This window comes from Schistocerca americana, chromosome 9 (genome assembly GCF_021461395.2).
Source record: "Schistocerca americana isolate TAMUIC-IGC-003095 chromosome 9, iqSchAmer2.1, whole genome shotgun sequence".
Lineage (NCBI taxonomy): Eukaryota > Metazoa > Arthropoda > Insecta > Orthoptera > Acrididae > Schistocerca > Schistocerca americana.
Genome location: NC_060127.1, coordinates 15,650,549 through 15,662,882, shown reverse-complemented (window position 1 = coordinate 15,662,882; position 12,334 = coordinate 15,650,549). Strand labels below are relative to the sequence as shown.

The window sequence follows — 12,334 nt, the reverse complement described above, 5'->3', positions numbered from 1 at the left end:
AACTCGGGACCTTTGCCTTTCGCGGGCAAGTGCTCTACCAACTGAGCTACCGAAGCACGACTCACGCCCGGTACTCACAGCTTTACTTCTGCCAGTACCTCGTCTCCTACCTTCCAAACTTTACAGAAGCTCTCCTGCGAACCTTGCAGAACTAGCACTCCTGAAAGAAAGGATATTGCGGAGACATGGCTTAGCCACAGCCTGTGGGATGTTTCCAGAATGAGATTTTCACTCTGCAGCGGAGTGTGCGCTGATATGAAACTTCCTGGCAGATTAAAACTGTGTGCCCGACCGAGACTCGAACTCGGGACCTTTGCCTTTCGCGGGCAAGTGCTCTACCAACTGAGCTACCGAAGCACGACTCACGCCCGGTACTCACAGCTTTACTTCTGCCAGTACCTCGTCTCCTACCTTCCAAACTTTACAGAAGCTCTCCTGCGAACCTTGCAGAACTAGCACTCCTGAAAGAAAGGATATTGCGGAGACATGGCTTAGCCACAGCCTGTGGGATGTTTCCAGAATGAGATTTTCACTCTGCAGCGGAGTGTGCGCTGATATGAAACTTCCTGGCAGATTAAAACTGTGTGCCCGACCGAGACTCGAACTCGGGACCTTTGCCTTTCGCGGGCAAGTGCTCTACCAACTGAGCTACCGAAGCACGACTCACGCCCGGTACTCACAGCTTTACTTCTGCCAGTACCTCGTCTCCTACCTTCCAAACTTTACAGAAGCTCTCCTGCGAACCTTGCAGAACTAGCACTCCTGAAAGAAAGGATATTGCGGAGACATGGCTTAGCCACAGCCTGTGGGATGTTTCCAGAATGAGATTTTCACTCTGCAGCGGAGTGTGCGCTGATATGAAACTTCCTGGCAGATTAAAACTGTGTGCCCGACCGAGACTCGAACTCGGGACCTTTGCCTTTCGCGGGCAAGTGCTCTACCAACTGAGCTACCGAAGCACGACTCACGCCCGGTACTCACAGCTTTACTTCTGCCAGTACCTCGTCTCCTACCTTCCAAACTTTACAGAAGCTCTCCTGCGAACCTTGCAGAACTAGCACTCCTGAAAGAAAGGATATTGCGGAGACATGGCTTAGCCACAGCCTGTGGGATGTTTCCAGAATGAGATTTTCACTCTGCAGCGGAGTGTGCGCTGATATGAAACTTCCTGGCAGATTAAAACTGTGTGCCCGACCGAGACTCGAACTCGGGACCTTTGCCTTTCGCGGGCAAGTGCTCTACCAACTGAGCTACCGAAGCACGACTCACGCCCGGTACTCACAGCTTTACTTCTGCCAGTACCTCGTCTCCTACCTTCCAAACTTTACAGAAGCTCTCCTGCGAACCTTGCAGAACTAGCACTCCTGAAAGAAAGGATATTGCGGAGACATGGCTTAGCCACAGCCTGTGGGATGTTTCCAGAATGAGATTTTCACTCTGCAGCGGAGTGTGCGCTGATATGAAACTTCCTGGCAGATTAAAACTGTGTGCCCGACCGAGACTCGAACTCGGGACCTTTGCCTTTCGCGGGCAAGTGCTCTACCAACTGAGCTACCGAAGCACGACTCACGCCCGGTACTCACAGCTTTACTTCTGCCAGTACCTCGTCTCCTACCTTCCAAACTTTACAGAAGCTCTCCTGCGAACCTTGCAGAACTAGCACTCCTGAAAGAAAGGATATTGCGGAGACATGGCTTAGCCACAGCCTGTGGGATGTTTCCAGAATGAGATTTTCACTCTGCAGCGGAGTGTGCGCTGATATGAAACTTCCTGGCAGATTAAAACTGTGTGCCCGACCGAGACTCGAACTCGGGACCTTTGCCTTTCACGGGCAAGTGCTCTACCAACTGAGCTACCGAAGCACGACTCACGCCCGGTACTCACAGCTTTACTTCTGCCAGTACCTCGTCTCCTACCTTCCAAACTTTACAGAAGCTCTCCTGCGAACCTTGCAGAACTAGCACTCCTGAAAGAAAGGATATTGCGGAGACATGGCTTAGCCACAGCCTGTGGGATGTTTCCAGAATGAGATTTTCACTCTGCAGCGGAGTGTGCGCTGATATGAAACTTCCTGGCAGATTAAAACTGTGTGCCCGACCGAGACTCGAACTCGGGACCTTTGCCTTTCGCGGGCAAGTGCTCTACCAACTGAGCTACCGAAGCACGACTCACGCCCGGTACTCACAGCTTTACTTCTGCCAGTACCTCGTCTCCTACCTTCCAAACTTTACAGAAGCTCTCCTGCGAACCTTGCAGAACTAGCACTCCTGAAAGAAAGGATATTGCGGAGACATGGCTTAGCCACAGCCTGTGGGATGTTTCCAGAATGAGATTTTCACTCTGCAGCGGAGTGTGCGCTGATATGAAACTTCCTGGCAGATTAAAACTGTGTGCCCGACCGAGACTCGAACTCGGGACCTTTGCCTTTCGCGGGCAAGTGCTCTACCAACTGAGCTACCGAAGCACGACTCACGCCCGGTACTCACAGCTTTACTTCTGCCAGTACCTCGTCTCCTACCTTCCAAACTTTACAGAAGCTCTCCTGCGAACCTTGCAGAACTAGCACTCCTGAAAGAAAGGATATTGCGGAGACATGGCTTAGCCACAGCCTGTGGGATGTTTCCAGAATGAGATTTTCACTCTGCAGCGGAGTGTGCGCTGATATGAAACTTCCTGGCAGATTAAAACTGTGTGCCCGACCGAGACTCGAACTCGGGACCTTTGCCTTTCGCGGGCAAGTGCTCTACCAACTGAGCTACCGAAGCACGACTCACGCCCGGTACTCACAGCTTTACTTCTGCCAGTACCTCGTCTCCTACCTTCCAAACTTTACAGAAGCTCTCCTGCGAACCTTGCAGAACTAGCACTCCTGAAAGAAAGGATATTGCGGAGACATGGCTTAGCCACAGCCTGTGGGATGTTTCCAGAATGAGATTTTCACTCTGCAGCGGAGTGTGCGCTGATATGAAACTTCCTGGCAGATTAAAACTGTGTGCCCGACCGAGACTCGAACTCGGGACCTTTGCCTTTCGCGGGCAAGTGCTCTACCAACTGAGCTACCGAAGCACGACTCACGCCCGGTACTCACAGCTTTACTTCTGCCAGCACCTCGTCTCCTACCTTCCAAACTTCACAGAAGCTCTCCTGCGAACCTTGCAGAACTAGCACTCCTGAAAGAAAGGATATTGCGGAGACATGGCTTAGCCACAGCCTGTGGGATGTTTCCAGAATGAGATTTTCACTCTGCAGCGGAGTGTGCGCTGATATGAAACTTCCTGGCAGATTAAAACTGTGTGCCCGACCGAGACTCGAACTCGGGACCTTTGCCTTTCGCGGGCAAGTGCTCTACCAACTGAGCTACCGAAGCACGACTCACGCCCGGTACTCACAGCTTTACTTCTGCCAGTACCTCGTCTCCTACCTTCCAAACTTTACAGAAGCTCTCCTGCGAACCTTGCAGAACTAGCACTCCTGAAAGAAAGGATATTGCGGAGACATGGCTTAGCCACAGCCTGTGGGATGTTTCCAGAATGAGATTTTCACTCTGCAGCGGAGTGTGCGCTGATATGAAACTTCCTGGCAGATTAAAACTGTGTGCCCGACCGAGACTCGAACTCGGGACCTTTGCCTTTCGCGGGCAAGTGCTCTACCAACTGAGCTACCGAAGCACGACTCACGCCCGGTACTCACAGCTTTACTTCTGCCAGTACCTCGTCTCCTACCTTCCAAACTTTACAGAAGCTCTCCTGCGAACCTTGCAGAACTAGCACTCCTGAAAGAAAGGATATTGCGGAGACATGGCTTAGCCACAGCCTGTGGGATGTTTCCAGAATGAGATTTTCACTCTGCAGCGGAGTGTGCGCTGATATGAAACTTCCTGGCAGATTAAAACTGTGTGCCCGACCGAGACTCGAACTCGGGACCTTTGCCTTTCACGGGCAAGTGCTCTACCAACTGAGCTACCGAAGCACGACTCACGCCCGGTACTCACAGCTTTACTTCTGCCAGTACCTCGTCTCCTACCTTCCAAACTTTACAGAAGCTCTCCTGCGAACCTTGCAGAACTAGCACTCCTGAAAGAAAGGATATTGCGGAGACATGGCTTAGCCACAGCCTGTGGGATGTTTCCAGAATGAGATTTTCACTCTGCAGCGGAGTGTGCGCTGATATGAAACTTCCTGGCAGATTAAAACTGTGTGCCCGACCGAGACTCGAACTCGGGACCTTTGCCTTTCGCGGGCAAGTGCTCTACCAACTGAGCTACCGAAGCACGACTCACGCCCGGTACTCACAGCTTTACTTCTGCCAGTACCTCGTCTCCTACCTTCCAAACTTTACAGAAGCTCTCCTGCGAACCTTGCAGAACTAGCACTCCTGAAAGAAAGGATATTGCGGAGACATGGCTTAGCCACAGCCTGTGGGATGTTTCCAGAATGAGATTTTCACTCTGCAGCGGAGTGTGCGCTGATATGAAACTTCCTGGCAGATTAAAACTGTGTGCCCGACCGAGACTCGAACTCGGGACCTTTGCCTTTCGCGGGCAAGTGCTCTACCAACTGAGCTACCGAAGCACGACTCACGCCCGGTACTCACAGCTTTACTTCTGCCAGTACCTCGTCTCCTACCTTCCAAACTTTACAGAAGCTCTCCTGCGAACCTTGCAGAACTAGCACTCCTGAAAGAAAGGATATTGCGGAGACATGGCTTAGCCACAGCCTGTGGGATGTTTCCAGAATGAGATTTTCACTCTGCAGCGGAGTGTGCGCTGATATGAAACTTCCTGGCAGATTAAAACTGTGTGCCCGACCGAGACTCGAACTCGGGACCTTTGCCTTTCGCGGGCAAGTGCTCTACCAACTGAGCTACCGAAGCACGACTCACGCCCGGTACTCACAGCTTTACTTCTGCCAGTACCTCGTCTCCTACCTTCCAAACTTTACAGAAGCTCTCCTGCGAACCTTGCAGAACTAGCACTCCTGAAAGAAAGGATATTGCGGAGACATGGCTTAGCCACAGCCTGTGGGATGTTTCCAGAATGAGATTTTCACTCTGCAGCGGAGTGTGCGCTGATATGAAACTTCCTGGCAGATTAAAACTGTGTGCCCGACCGAGACTCGAACTCGGGACCTTTGCCTTTCGCGGGCAAGTGCTCTACCAACTGAGCTACCGAAGCACGACTCACGCCCGGTACTCACAGCTTTACTTCTGCCAGCACCTCGTCTCCTACCTTCCAAACTTCACAGAAGCTCTCCTGCGAACCTTGCAGAACTAGCACTCCTGAAAGAAAGGATATTGCGGAGACATGGCTTAGCCACAGCCTGTGGGATGTTTCCAGAATGAGATTTTCACTCTGCAGCGGAGTGTGCGCTGATATGAAACTTCCTGGCAGATTAAAACTGTGTGCCCGACCGAGACTCGAACTCGGGACCTTTGCCTTTCGCGGGCAAGTGCTCTACCAACTGAGCTACCGAAGCACGACTCACGCCCGGTACTCACAGCTTTACTTCTGCCAGTACCTCGTCTCCTACCTTCCAAACTTTACAGAAGCTCTCCTGCGAACCTTGCAGAACTAGCACTCCTGAAAGAAAGGATATTGCGGAGACATGGCTTAGCCACAGCCTGTGGGATGTTTCCAGAATGAGATTTTCACTCTGCAGCGGAGTGTGCGCTGATATGAAACTTCCTGGCAGATTAAAACTGTGTGCCCGACCGAGACTCGAACTCGGGACCTTTGCCTTTCGCGGGCAAGTGCTCTACCAACTGAGCTAGTTCTGCAAGGTTCGCAGGAGAGCTTCTGTAAAGTTTGGAAGGTAGGAGACGAGGTACTGGCAGAAGTAAAGCTGTGAGTACCGGGCGTGAGTCGTGCTTCGGTAGCTCAGTTGGTAGAGCACTTGCCCGCGAAAGGCAAAGGTCCCGAGTTCGAGTCTCGGTCGGGCACACAGTTTTAATCTGCCAGGAAGTTTCATATCAGCGCACACTCCGCTGCAGAGTGAAAATCTCATTCTGGAAACATCCCACAGGCTGTGGCTAAGCCATGTCTCCGCAATATCCTTTCTTTCAGGAGTGCTAGTTCTGCAAGGTTCGCAGGAGAGCTTCTGTAAAGTTTGGAAGGTAGGAGACGAGGTACTGGCAGAAGTAAAGCTGTGAGTACCGGGCGTGAGTCGTGCTTCGGTAGCTCAGTTGGTAGAGCACTTGCCCGCGAAAGGCAAAGGTCCCGAGTTCGAGTCTCGGTCGGGCACACAGTTTTAATCTGCCAGGAAGTTTCATATCAGCGCACACTCCGCTGCAGAGTGAAAATCTCATTCTGGAAACATCCCACAGGCTGTGGCTAAGCCATGTCTCCGCAATATCCTTTCTTTCAGGAGTGCTAGTTCTGCAAGGTTCGCAGGAGAGCTTCTGTAAAGTTTGGAAGGTAGGAGACGAGGTACTGGCAGAAGTAAAGCTGTGAGTACCGGGCGTGAGTCGTGCTTCGGTAGCTCAGTTGGTAGAGCACTTGCCCGCGAAAGGCAAAGGTCCCGAGTTCGAGTCTCGGTCGGGCACACAGTTTTAATCTGCCAGGAAGTTTCATATCAGCGCACACTCCGCTGCAGAGTGAAAATCTCATTCTGGAAACATCCCACAGGCTGTGGCTAAGCCATGTCTCCGCAATATCCTTTCTTTCAGGAGTGCTAGTTCTGCAAGGTTCGCAGGAGAGCTTCTGTAAAGTTTGGAAGGTAGGAGACGAGGTACTGGCAGAAGTAAAGCTGTGAGTACCGGGCGTGAGTCGTGCTTCGGTAGCTCAGTTGGTAGAGCACTTGCCCGCGAAAGGCAAAGGTCCCGAGTTCGAGTCTCGGTCGGGCACACAGTTTTAATCTGCCAGGAAGTTTCATATCAGCGCACACTCCGCTGCAGAGTGAAAATCTCATTCTGGAAACATCCCACAGGCTGTGGCTAAGCCATGTCTCCGCAATATCCTTTCTTTCAGGAGTGCTAGTTCTGCAAGGTTCGCAGGAGAGCTTCTGTAAAGTTTGGAAGGTAGGAGACGAGGTACTGGCAGAAGTAAAGCTGTGAGTACCGGGCGTGAGTCGTGCTTCGGTAGCTCAGTTGGTAGAGCACTTGCCCGCGAAAGGCAAAGGTCCCGAGTTCGAGTCTCGGTCGGGCACACAGTTTTAATCTGCCAGGAAGTTTCATATCAGCGCACACTCCGCTGCAGAGTGAAAATCTCATTCTGGAAACATCCCACAGGCTGTGGCTAAGCCATGTCTCCGCAATATCCTTTCTTTCAGGAGTGCTAGTTCTGCAAGGTTCGCAGGAGAGCTTCTGTAAAGTTTGGAAGGTAGGAGACGAGGTACTGGCAGAAGTAAAGCTGTGAGTACCGGGCGTGAGTCGTGCTTCGGTAGCTCAGTTGGTAGAGCACTTGCCCGCGAAAGGCAAAGGTCCCGAGTTCGAGTCTCGGTCGGGCACACAGTTTTAATCTGCCAGGAAGTTTCATATCAGCGCACACTCCGCTGCAGAGTGAAAATCTCATTCTGGAAACATCCCACAGGCTGTGGCTAAGCCATGTCTCCGCAATATCCTTTCTTTCAGGAGTGCTAGTTCTGCAAGGTTCGCAGGAGAGCTTCTGTAAAGTTTGGAAGGTAGGAGACGAGGTACTGGCAGAAGTAAAGCTGTGAGTACCGGGCGTGAGTCGTGCTTCGGTAGCTCAGTTGGTAGAGCACTTGCCCGCGAAAGGCAAAGGTCCCGAGTTCGAGTCTCGGTCGGGCACACAGTTTTAATCTGCCAGGAAGTTTCATATCAGCGCACACTCCGCTGCAGAGTGAAAATCTCATTCTGGAAACATCCCACAGGCTGTGGCTAAGCCATGTCTCCGCAATATCCTTTCTTTCAGGAGTGCTAGTTCTGCAAGGTTCGCAGGAGAGCTTCTGTGAAGTTTGGAAGGTAGGAGACGAGGTGCTGGCAGAAGTAAAGCTGTGAGTACCGGGCGTGAGTCGTGCTTCGGTAGCTCAGTTGGTAGAGCACTTGCCCGCGAAAGGCAAAGGTCCCGAGTTCGAGTCTCGGTCGGGCACACAGTTTTAATCTGCCAGGAAGTTTCATATCAGCGCACACTCCGCTGCAGAGTGAAAATCTCATTCTGGAAACATCCCACAGGCTGTGGCTAAGCCATGTCTCCGCAATATCCTTTCTTTCAGGAGTGCTAGTTCTGCAAGGTTCGCAGGAGAGCTTCTGTAAAGTTTGGAAGGTAGGAGACGAGGTACTGGCAGAAGTAAAGCTGTGAGTACCGGGCGTGAGTCGTGCTTCGGTAGCTCAGTTGGTAGAGCACTTGCCCGCGAAAGGCAAAGGTCCCGAGTTCGAGTCTCGGTCGGGCACACAGTTTTAATCTGCCAGGAAGTTTCATATCAGCGCACACTCCGCTGCAGAGTGAAAATCTCATTCTGGAAACATCCCACAGGCTGTGGCTAAGCCATGTCTCCGCAATATCCTTTCTTTCAGGAGTGCTAGTTCTGCAAGGTTCGCAGGAGAGCTTCTGTAAAGTTTGGAAGGTAGGAGACGAGGTACTGGCAGAAGTAAAGCTGTGAGTACCGGGCGTGAGTCGTGCTTCGGTAGCTCAGTTGGTAGAGCACTTGCCCGCGAAAGGCAAAGGTCCCGAGTTCGAGTCTCGGTCGGGCACACAGTTTTAATCTGCCAGGAAGTTTCATATCAGCGCACACTCCGCTGCAGAGTGAAAATCTCATTCTGGAAACATCCCACAGGCTGTGGCTAAGCCATGTCTCCGCAATATCCTTTCTTTCAGGAGTGCTAGTTCTGCAAGGTTCGCAGGAGAGCTTCTGTAAAGTTTGGAAGGTAGGAGACGAGGTACTGGCAGAAGTAAAGCTGTGAGTACCGGGCGTGAGTCGTGCTTCGGTAGCTCAGTTGGTAGAGCACTTGCCCGCGAAAGGCAAAGGTCCCGAGTTCGAGTCTCGGTCGGGCACACAGTTTTAATCTGCCAGGAAGTTTCATATCAGCGCACACTCCGCTGCAGAGTGAAAATCTCATTCTGGAAACATCCCACAGGCTGTGGCTAAGCCATGTCTCCGCAATATCCTTTCTTTCAGGAGTGCTAGTTCTGCAAGGTTCGCAGGAGAGCTTCTGTAAAGTTTGGAAGGTAGGAGACGAGGTACTGGCAGAAGTAAAGCTGTGAGTACCGGGCGTGAGTCGTGCTTCGGTAGCTCAGTTGGTAGAGCACTTGCCCGCGAAAGGCAAAGGTCCCGAGTTCGAGTCTCGGTCGGGCACACAGTTTTAATCTGCCAGGAAGTTTCATATCAGCGCACACTCCGCTGCAGAGTGAAAATCTCATTCTGGAAACATCCCACAGGCTGTGGCTAAGCCATGTCTCCGCAATATCCTTTCTTTCAGGAGTGCTAGTTCTGCAAGGTTCGCAGGAGAGCTTCTGTAAAGTTTGGAAGGTAGGAGACGAGGTACTGGCAGAAGTAAAGCTGTGAGTACCGGGCGTGAGTCGTGCTTCGGTAGCTCAGTTGGTAGAGCACTTGCCCGCGAAAGGCAAAGGTCCCGAGTTCGAGTCTCGGTCGGGCACACAGTTTTAATCTGCCAGGAAGTTTCATATCAGCGCACACTCCGCTGCAGAGTGAAAATCTCATTCTGGAAACATCCCACAGGCTGTGGCTAAGCCATGTCTCCGCAATATCCTTTCTTTCAGGAGTGCTAGTTCTGCAAGGTTCGCAGGAGAGCTTCTGTAAAGTTTGGAAGGTAGGAGACGAGGTACTGGCAGAAGTAAAGCTGTGAGTACCGGGCGTGAGTCGTGCTTCGGTAGCTCAGTTGGTAGAGCACTTGCCCGCGAAAGGCAAAGGTCCCGAGTTCGAGTCTCGGTCGGGCACACAGTTTTAATCTGCCAGGAAGTTTCATATCAGCGCACACTCCGCTGCAGAGTGAAAATCTCATTCTGGAAACATCCCACAGGCTGTGGCTAAGCCATGTCTCCGCAATATCCTTTCTTTCAGGAGTGCTAGTTCTGCAAGGTTCGCAGGAGAGCTTCTGTAAAGTTTGGAAGGTAGGAGACGAGGTACTGGCAGAAGTAAAGCTGTGAGTACCGGGCGTGAGTCGTGCTTCGGTAGCTCAGTTGGTAGAGCACTTGCCCGTGAAAGGCAAAGGTCCCGAGTTCGAGTCTCGGTCGGGCACACAGTTTTAATCTGCCAGGAAGTTTCATATCAGCGCACACTCCGCTGCAGAGTGAAAATCTCATTCTGGAAACATCCCACAGGCTGTGGCTAAGCCATGTCTCCGCAATATCCTTTCTTTCAGGAGTGCTAGTTCTGCAAGGTTCGCAGGAGAGCTTCTGTAAAGTTTGGAAGGTAGGAGACGAGGTACTGGCAGAAGTAAAGCTGTGAGTACCGGGCGTGAGTCGTGCTTCGGTAGCTCAGTTGGTAGAGCACTTGCCCGCGAAAGGCAAAGGTCCCGAGTTCGAGTCTCGGTCGGGCACACAGTTTTAATCTGCCAGGAAGTTTCATATCAGCGCACACTCCGCTGCAGAGTGAAAATCTCATTCTGGAAACATCCCACAGGCTGTGGCTAAGCCATGTCTCCGCAATATCCTTTCTTTCAGGAGTGCTAGTTCTGCAAGGTTCGCAGGAGAGCTTCTGTAAAGTTTGGAAGGTAGGAGACGAGGTACTGGCAGAAGTAAAGCTGTGAGTACCGGGCGTGAGTCGTGCTTCGGTAGCTCAGTTGGTAGAGCACTTGCCCGCGAAAGGCAAAGGTCCCGAGTTCGAGTCTCGGTCGGGCACACAGTTTTAATCTGCCAGGAAGTTTCATATCAGCGCACACTCCGCTGCAGAGTGAAAATCTCATTCTGGAAACATCCCACAGGCTGTGGCTAAGCCATGTCTCCGCAATATCCTTTCTTTCAGGAGTGCTAGTTCTGCAAGGTTCGCAGGAGAGCTTCTGTAAAGTTTGGAAGGTAGGAGACGAGGTACTGGCAGAAGTAAAGCTGTGAGTACCGGGCGTGAGTCGTGCTTCGGTAGCTCAGTTGGTAGAGCACTTGCCCGCGAAAGGCAAAGGTCCCGAGTTCGAGTCTCGGTCGGGCACACAGTTTTAATCTGCCAGGAAGTTTCATATCAGCGCACACTCCGCTGCAGAGTGAAAATCTCATTCTGGAAACATCCCACAGGCTGTGGCTAAGCCATGTCTCCGCAATATCCTTTCTTTCAGGAGTGCTAGTTCTGCAAGGTTCGCAGGAGAGCTTCTGTAAAGTTTGGAAGGTAGGAGACGAGGTACTGGCAGAAGTAAAGCTGTGAGTACCGGGCGTGAGTCGTGCTTCGGTAGCTCAGTTGGTAGAGCACTTGCCCGCGAAAGGCAAAGGTCCCGAGTTCGAGTCTCGGTCGGGCACACAGTTTTAATCTGCCAGGAAGTTTCATATCAGCGCACACTCCGCTGCAGAGTGAAAATCTCATTCTGGAAACATCCCACAGGCTGTGGCTAAGCCATGTCTCCGCAATATCCTTTCTTTCAGGAGTGCTAGTTCTGCAAGGTTCGCAGGAGAGCTTCTGTAAAGTTTGGAAGGTAGGAGACGAGGTACTGGCAGAAGTAAAGCTGTGAGTACCGGGCGTGAGTCGTGCTTCGGTAGCTCAGTTGGTAGAGCACTTGCCCGCGAAAGGCAAAGGTCCCGAGTTCGAGTCTCGGTCGGGCACACAGTTTTAATCTGCCAGGAAGTTTCATATCAGCGCACACTCCGCTGCAGAGTGAAAATCTCATTCTGGAAACATCCCACAGGCTGTGGCTAAGCCATGTCTCCGCAATATCCTTTCTTTCAGGAGTGCTAGTTCTGCAAGGTTCGCAGGAGAGCTTCTGTAAAGTTTGGAAGGTAGGAGACGAGGTACTGGCAGAAGTAAAGCTGTGAGTACCGGGCGTGAGTCGTGCTTCGGTAGCTCAGTTGGTAGAGCACTTGCCCGCGAAAGGCAAAGGTCCCGAGTTCGAGTCTCGGTCGGGCACACAGTTTTAATCTGCCAGGAAGTTTCATATCAGCGCACACTCCGCTGCAGAGTGAAAATCTCATTCTGGAAACATCCCACAGGCTGTGGCTAAGCCATGTCTCCGCAATATCCTTTCTTTCAGGAGTGCTAGTTCTGCAAGGTTCGCAGGAGAGCTTCTGTAAAGTTTGGAAGGTAGGAGACGAGGTACTGGCAGAAGTAAAGCTGTGAGTACCGGGCGTGAGTCGTGCTTCGGTAGCTCAGTTGGTAGAGCACTTGCCCGCGAAAGGCAAAGGTCCCGAGTTCGAGTCTCGGTCGGGCACACAGTTTTAATCTGCCAGGAAGTTTCATATCAGCGCACACTCCGCTGCAGAGTGAAAATCTCATTCTGGAAACAT

General features: G+C 51.9%; 3 non-coding genes across 3 annotated transcripts; 1 reads left to right on the top strand and 2 right to left on the bottom strand.

The window, feature by feature from the left end:
* Positions 1 to 1,788: 1,788 nt before the first annotated feature.
* On the bottom strand, positions 1,789 to 1,863 carry Trnas-uga. The gene has a single exon. It is a non-coding gene; the product is annotated as a tRNA-Ser (tRNA).
* Positions 1,864 to 3,895: 2,032 nt separating this feature from the next.
* Positions 3,896 to 3,970, bottom strand: Trnas-uga. Its single transcript has one exon. It is a non-coding gene; the product is annotated as a tRNA-Ser (tRNA).
* Positions 3,971 to 10,077: 6,107 nt separating this feature from the next.
* Positions 10,078 to 10,152, top strand: Trnas-uga. The gene has a single exon. It is a non-coding gene; the product is annotated as a tRNA-Ser (tRNA).
* Positions 10,153 to 12,334: the final 2,182 nt, after the last annotated feature.